The following is an 8,451-nucleotide window of genomic DNA, read 5'->3' as shown; positions in this document are numbered from 1 at the left end:
GGTCAATATATAGGGTGATCTATATACAGGAGTGGTCAATATATGGGATGATCGATATACTGGAGTGGTCAATATATGGGGTGATCTATATACTAGAGTGGTCAATATATGGGGTGATCTATATACAAGAGTGGTCAATATATGGGGTGATCTATATACTGGAGTGATCAATATATGGGGTGATCTATATACTGAAGTGGTCTATATGCTGGAGTGGTCAATATATGGGATGATCGATATACTGGAGTGGTCAATATATGGGGTGATCTATATACTAGAGTGGTCAATATATGGGGTGATCTATATACAAGAGTGGTCAATATATGGGGTGATCTATATACTGGAGTGATCAATATATGGGGTGATCTATATACTGGAGTGGTCTATATACTGGAGTGGTCAATATATGGGGTGATCTATATAATGGAGTGGTCTATATACTGGAGTGGTCAATATATGGGGTGATCTATATACTGGAGTGGTCTATATACTGGAGTGGTCAATATGGGATGATCTATATACTGGAGTGGCCTATATATGGGGTGATCTATATACTGGAGTGGTCAATATATGGGGTGATCTATATTTGCGGCGATCTATATACTGGGACGTCTATATACATCTCAATATGATACATCCACCTACAAACGAAACTAAACTTCAAACTTCATTTTACTGAGGGCAGGGATGGCGGAGTTTGAAGGAGGGGTTGGAGTTTGAGGAGTTGGCACATTGCAGGACGGGTTTGAATTGTTGGTCCTGTTGGTTTGGTGAGGTTTGGGTTCAGTGTGACTGTTGGCCCTGTGTGTGTGCGCTGCAATATCTGGGTCACTGGCGGAGTGAGGCCCGCTCTCACTGCCCCAGCTCTCCCACTCTCTCCTTCATCTCCTTCCTCTGCAGCCTGCCTCCTTCCCTCTCTCTGTAAGCCGGGTCCGGGATCCGCTCCCCGGGCCGGCTCGTTGGTCTAGGGGTATGATTCTCGCTTAGGGTGCGAGAGGTCCCGGGTTCAAATCCCGGACGAGCCCTTATTTTACTAATCATGTTCATTTTTCAAACTGCAAATTGTAAATATATTTTTAAAATGGTAAATATGCAAAATATTGATGTAATTAATTCTGTATTTTGTCCTGTTTTACTAATCATGTTCATTTTTCAAACTGCAAATTGTAAATATATTTTAAAAATGGTAAATATGCAAAATATTGATGAATTAATTCTGTATTTTGTCCTGTTTTTAAATAAATCGGCGTTGTATCGACGGTAGTTTAAAGCATTTTTGTGAATATAATGAATTTAAAAGCTCAGGGGAATGTGTGGGATTCGAACTCACAGTTCCGAAGGCCAAACCAGGAAGTCAAGGAGGAAAATGGGGCGTGAGCCGGGCCTGGGCGTGTGGGCGAGTCCTCCAGGCGATATATTGTTGCTGTGCATTGTGTGGTTGATACAATGTGGTTACAAAGTTGATACATTGTATCTGGGGCAACAGAACAGCGTCACAGCAACAGGACTTCACCCAGGGGCCACTGAACCACATTCATTTATTGCTCCCACTCTGTGGCACTGAGGCAAAGTGGCAGTTTGGCAAGTAGCAACTAAAGAGGGGATTTGAGGAGACATTTTTTTTTCCACCCAGACGGTGGTGGGGGTCTGGAACTCGTTGCCGAAAGCTGTAGGGCTGCGGATCAAGAGCTGGAAAGTGGGATTCGGCTGGGTCAGTCTTGATCGTATTAAATGGCGGAGCAGGCTCCAGGGGCCATATGGCCTACTCCTGCTCCTATTTCTTATGTTCTTCTTATGCTCTTTGTCAGCGAGTGCGGACATGATGGGCCGAATGGCCGCCTTCTAGTGCCGTAAATTTATTTGATTCAATGATTCTAAGAGAAGGATTGAAAACAAAAAAGTGCATCGTAGAATATTAGAACGGTTACAGCACCGAAGGAGGCCATTCAGCCCATCGAGCCCGTGCCGGCTCTCTGCAAGAGCACCTCAGCTAGTCCCACTCCCCCGCCCTGCAATGTTGTTTCCTTCAGGCACTTATCCAATTCTTTTTGAAAGCCACACTTGAGTCTGCCTCCACCTCCCTTCCAGCCAGTGCATTCCAGATGTCAACCACTCGCTGCAGAAAAAAACTGTTCCTTAGGATAGAGGTGTTCAAAATCATGAGGGGTCTGGACAGAGTAGATAGAGAGACTGTTCCCATTGGAGGAAGGGTCAAGAACCAGAGGACACAGATTAAGGTGATTGGCAGAGGAACCAAATCATCATCATCATCATAGGCATTCACTCGGAATCGAGGAAGACTTGCTTCCACTCTTAAAATGAGTCCTTAGGCGACTGACCAGTCCAATATGAGAACCACAGTCCCTGTCATAGGTGGGACAGACAGTCGTTGAGGGAAGGACTGGATTGCCGCACGCTCCTTCCGCTGCCTGCACTTGATTTCTGCATGCTCTCGCCGATGAGACTCGAGGTGCTCAGCGCCCTCCCGGATGTACTTCCTCCACTTAGGGCGGTCTTTGGCCAGGGACTCCCAGGTGTCAGTGGGGATGTTGCATTTTATCAGAGAGGCTTTGAGGGTGATCCTTGTAATGTTTCCTCTGCCCACCTTTGGCTCGTTTGCAGTGAAGGAGTTCTGAGTAGAGCACTTGCTTTGGAAGTCTCGTGTCTGGCATGCGGACTATGTGGCCCGCCCAGCAGAGCTGATCGAGTGTGGTCAGTGCTTCAATGCTGGGGATGTTGGCCTGGTCGAGGACGCCAACAACTGTCCTCCCAGGGGATTTGTAGGATCTTGCGTAGACATCGTTGGTGGTATTTGTCCAGCGACTTGAGGTGTCTACTGTACGTGGCCCATGTCTCTGAGCCATACAGGAGGGTGAGTATTACTACAGCCCTGTAGACCATGAGCTTGGTGGCAGTTTTGAGGGCCTGGTCTTCGAACATTCTTTTCCTCAGGCGGCCGAAGGCTGCACTGGCGCACTGGAGGCGATGTTGAATCTCGTCATTAATGTCTGCCCTTGTTGATAAGAGGCTCCCAAGATATGGGAAATGGTCCATGTTGTCGAGGGCCACACCGTGGATCTTGATGACTGGGGGGGCAGTGCTGTGCAGCGAGGACAGGCTGGTGGAGGACCTTTGTCTTACGGATGTTTAGCGTAAGGCCCATGCTTTCGTACGCCTCAGTAAATACGTCGACTATGTCCTGGAGTTCAGCCTCTGGATGTGCGCAGACGCAGGCGTCGTCCGCGTACTGTAGCTCGACGACAGAGGTTGGGGTGACGCGAGGAAAAGCTTTTTTATGCAGCGAGTGGTTAGGATCTGGAATGCACGGCCTGAGAGGGTGGTGGAGGCAGACTCAATCGCGGCTTTCAAAAGAGAGTTGGATAAGTAGCCAAAGGAAAAAAATTTGCAGGGCGACGGGGAAAGGGCGGGGGAGTGGGACTGGCTGAGGTGCTCTTGCAGAGACCCGGCACGGGCTCGACGGGCCGAATGGCCTCCTTCTGTGCTGTAACCGTTCTATGATTCTATGATTACATTTAAAGGAAAACAATGGATATATATATATTTTTAACCAGTATCTATCTGTTCCTATATGGAACCTTATTCTATCCTCAGGCCACCCCAAAGCACTTCAAAGCAACAATTTGCATTTATATAGCGCCTTTAATGTAGAAGATCATCCCAAGCAATGGTCCCCTCGAATCTTTTTTGGGCGCAGAGCCCCTTTAACAGGCTGTGCGGGTCTTATAAATTAACGTGCGTGCGCAGTTTTTCCATTTAAAGGCCGGTAAGCTCGGCTGTGCGGGACCTCCAGACTCACAGCCAAGCAGCTTAACGGGAGCATTGATCCCGAGACGCTTCATTGGGGCAGGGGCGGGGTAAAACTAACACCAAGACAAATGAGCTATTAGTTGGTGTAATGTATGCACCTGTGAGTATGCTCACAGGTTTGCTCGCACCAGGGTGTCCCTGGAGATGGAGCACGTGGTGTACGCTTGTGGCCTTCTGCGAGAGGTGGGCACCGGTGGGACTGCAGTGCATCATCACTCAAATTTTAATTTGATCTAAGTTTCCGTTAAAGTTTTATCTGGAAATTTGTGGCTTCTAGTGCCCTTGCCAAAAAGGGGGCACTTGATTTAATTAAAATAGTGGTAGAGCTGTTGCTTTGTGAGTGGTTTAGCCAGTCACGTGATGTTCACAAGGCTCAATAAAACCCCAACCCGTTGGGTTCGGGGGATCCACGATGAGGCAGGTGGTTGTGAGCCTGGTGGATGAACTGATAATGTGTAGTGTGATTGTTAAACCTTTTGCTAATATACCAATTAGTTCTTAATAGCAATGTGCTGCTATAGATTTAGAACATAAGAACATAGGAAATAGGAGCAATAGTCGGCCATTTGGCCCCTCGAGCCTGCTCCGCCATTCAATATCATGGCTGATCTGATCATGGACTCAGCTCCATTTCCCTGCCCGCTCCCCATAACCCTTTACTCCCTTATTGCTCAAAAATCTGTCTATCTCCGCCTTAAATATATTCAATGACCCAGCCTCTACAGCTCTCTGGGACAGAGAATTCCATAGATTTACAACCCTCTGATCGAAGAAATTTCTCCTCATCTCAGTTTTAAATGAGCGGCCCCTTATTCTGAGACTATGCCCCCTAGTTTTAGTTTCCTCTATGAGTGGAAATATCCTCTCTGCTTCCACCTTGTCGAGCCCCCTCATTATCTTATATGTTTTGATAAGATCACCTCTCATTCTTCTGAATTCCAATGAGTAGAGGCCCAATCTACTGAACCTTTCCTCATAAGTCAACCCCCTCATCTCCGGAATCAACCGAGTGAACCTTCTCTGAACAGCCTCCAATGCAAGTATATCCTTTCGTAAATACGGAGACCAAAACTGGACGCAGTACTCCAGGTGTGGCCTCACCAATACCCTATTCTTAAGCCCACGACGTGGCAGGGGCCCAGCACTCCAGCTCTTTATACTCCCGACCTGCAGTGGTGTCCTCTCAGAGGTTGGGTTGGCCATAGCGGAGGTGCGGCAAATGAGGGTACGGGGCCCAGAAGAGGCGAGGGCCCAGGGGCAGCATGGGCCAGCCCACATTGCGATATGTGTGTGCACTAGGTCCATGCAGCAGAGCAGGTCTCCAGTCGTCCTGGTTAACCCTTGCCACTGGATAAAGGCCTAGCTCTGTCAAGTCCGGGTGGTGGCTGGTGTGCATCTTCCACCCCTGGAGTTCAGAATTGGAACATGGGGTCCTCCATTGAAACATTTGTGAACTCATCCCTTTTGGTGTGGAAGCAAGTCATCCTCGTTCGAGGGAACGCATATGATGATTATTAACGAGACTTGGGTGTCATGGTACATCAGTCATTGAAGTTTGACATGCAGGTACAGCAGGCGGTGAAGGAGGCAAATGGCATGTTGGCCTTCATAGGGAGAGGATTTGAGTATAGGAGCAGGGAGGTCTTACTGCAGTTGTACAGGGCCTTGGTGAGGCCACACCTGGAATATTGTGTACAGTTTTGGTCTCCTAATATGTGGAAGGACATTCTTGCTATTGAGGGAGTGCAGCGAAGGTTCACCAGACTGATTCCCGGGATGGCTGGACTGACATAAGATTTTTAACCAATAAGGGAATTAAGGGTTATGGGGAGCGGTTGGGTAAGTGGAGCTGAGTCCACGGCCAGAACAGCCATGATCTTGTTGAATGGCGGAGCAGGCTCAAGGGGCTAGATGTCCTACTCCTGTTCCTAATTCTTATGTTCTTATGTTCTTAGAAAAGATTGGATCGACTAGGCTTATTTTCACTGGAATTTAGAAGAATGAGAGGGGATCTCTGACAGGATTGGACAGGTTAGATGCAGGAAGAATGTTCCCGATGTTGGGGAAGTCCAGAACCAGTGGTCACAGTCTAAGGATAAGGGGTAAGCCATTTAGGACCGAGATGAGAAGAAACTTCTTCACTCAGAGAGTGGTGAACCTGTGGAATTCTCTACCACAGAAAGTTGTTGAGGCCAGTTCGTTAGATATATTCAAAAGGGAGTTAGATGTGGCCCTTACGGCTAAGGGGATCAAGGGGTATGGAGAGAAAGCAGGAATGGGGTACTGAAGTTGCATGATCAGTCATGATCTTATTGAATGGTGGTGCAGGCTCGAAGGGCCGAATGGCCTACTCCTGCACCTATTTTCTATGCTTCTATGTTTCTATGTTAAGCAAAGGCCCCATGAAGCAAATGAATTATGGTTGGGGTAACAGAAAGCTTGGTCAAAGTGGGACCCTGGTCATCTGAATGACGGCACCTTCGATAGCCAGTAATGAGGGAGCGCTCCGCTGCACTGCCGAGGGGGGGTGGGGAGTGACATTCTGAGTTACGCACTGACATCTCTGGAACATGACTGGAACCCACAACCTTATGACCCAGAGACAAGAGCACTACCCACTGAGCCACGGCACTATGTTATAGCGCATGGGGAGATTGGCCAAGATATCTCGGCCAGGATGCACCAGCATGGGACGGTATAACTCATTTTGCAGAAAGCCCAGCTGCAATATCCACAACCACCTGTGGGGGAGCTGTGCAGTTAGCTCGCTCTCCCCCAAAATTCTTACAGGACTTGACAGGGTAGATGCAGGGAGGATGTTTCCACCTGGCTGGGGAGTCTAGAACCAGGGGTCACAGTCTCACAATAAGGGGTCGGCCAGTTAGGACTGCGATGAGGAGAAATGTCTTCACTGAGAGGGTGGTGAATCTCTGGAATTCTCTACCCGGAGGGTTGTGGAGACTCAGACGTTGAGTATATTCAAGACAGAGATCGATAGATTTTTGGATTTTAAGGGAATCGAGGGATATGGGGATCGTGCAGGAAAGTGGAGTTGAGGTCGAAGATCAGCCGTGATCTTATTGAATGTTGGAGCAAGCTCGAGGGGTCGAATGGCCGACTCCTGCTCTTAATTCTCATGTTCCCCAAAATGCGGGCTGTAATACAAAAGTGGCTCGGTGAGTGGTCAGTGAGCGGGCAGTGCATTGTTCAGCAGCACCTCCCAAACCTGCGACCACTACCACCAAGAAGGACAAGGGCAGCAGGCGCATGAAAACACCATCACCTCCCAGTTCCCCACCGAGTCACACACCATCCTGACTTGGAAGTGTATCGGTGGTTCCTTCATCGTCGCTGGGTCAAAATCCTGGAACTCCCTCCCTTACAGCACTGTGGGAGCACCTTCACCACACGGACTGCAGCGGTTCAAGAAGGTGGCTCACCACCACCTTCCCAAGGGGCAATAAACACTGGGCTCAGCTGTGACGCCCACATCCCGGCAACGAATAAAAAAACCCAATGAATTAACAGAAGAATTGCCATTAAGAACAGGCTGTTACAGAGCTTTATCTCAAGGTAGTTCCTGAATGTAAATTGCTTATCAAGCAAGTCCTGTTACGTTTTGCTTCCTGCACCCACAGTTCTCTGTTTAAGAAGGAGGGGCATGGCAGCGAAACATAGGCAGTGAAAGGATGACCAAACAATGAAAGAACTTGCATTTACATCGAATTACATCTAATTTACAGCACTGAAACAGGTACTCAGCCCATCTGGTCTGTGTCAGCCTCTTCGCCCCACTCCCCTAACACCCTCCCGTCTTCATCTCGCCCTATCAGCATAACTCTCTATTCCTTTCTCCCTCATATGCTTGTCTATCCTCCCCTTAAATGCATCTACATAAGAACATAAGAATTGGAGCAGGAATAGTCCATTCGGCCCCTCGAGCCTGCTCCGCCATTTAATACGATCATGGCTGATCCGATCATGGACTCAGGTCCACTTCCCTGCCCACTCCCCATAATCCTTTATTCCCTTATCGGTTTGCTGATGACACTAAACTGGGTGGCGGTGTGAGCTGTGAGGAGGATGCTAAGAGGCTGCAGGGTGACTTGGACAGGTTAGGTGAGTGGGCAAATGCATGGCAGATGCAGTATAATGTGGATAAATGTGAGGTTATTCACTTTGGTGTCAAAAACACGCAGGCAGAATATTATCTAAATGGCGGCAGATTAGGAAAAGGGGAGGTGCAACGAGACCTGGGTGTCATGGTTCATCAGTCATTGAAAGTTGGCATGCAGGTACAGCAGGCGGTGAAGAAGGCAAATGGCATGTTGGCCTTCATAACTAGGGGATTTGAGTATAGGAGCATGGAGGTCTTACTGCAATTGTACAGGGCCTTGGTGAGGCCTCACCTGGAATATTGTGTTCAGTTTTAGTCTCCTAATCTGAGGAAGGACATTCTTGCTATTGAGGGAGTGCAGCGAAGGTTCACCAGACTGATTCCCGGGATGGCTGGACTGACATATGAGGAGAGACTGGATCAACTGGGCCTTTATACACTGGAGTTTAGAAGGATGAGAGGGGATCTCATAGAAACGTATAAGATTCTGATGGGACGGGACAGGT

The 8,451-nt window shown here is 48.3% G+C and overlaps 1 non-coding gene across 1 annotated transcript; it reads left to right on the top strand.

The window, feature by feature from the left end:
• Positions 1 to 953: 953 nt before the first annotated feature.
• trnap-agg (transfer RNA proline (anticodon AGG)) lies at positions 954 to 1,025 on the top strand. The gene has a single exon. It is a non-coding gene; the product is annotated as a tRNA-Pro (tRNA).
• The last annotated feature ends 7,426 nt before the right edge of the window (positions 1,026 to 8,451 follow it).

Source organism: Pristiophorus japonicus, chromosome 10, assembly GCF_044704955.1.
Source record: "Pristiophorus japonicus isolate sPriJap1 chromosome 10, sPriJap1.hap1, whole genome shotgun sequence".
In the NCBI taxonomy this organism is placed as follows: domain Eukaryota; kingdom Metazoa; phylum Chordata; class Chondrichthyes; family Pristiophoridae; genus Pristiophorus; species Pristiophorus japonicus.
The sequence above is the reverse complement of the archived record's forward strand: the minus strand, read 5'-3'. Positions and strand labels throughout refer to the sequence as shown.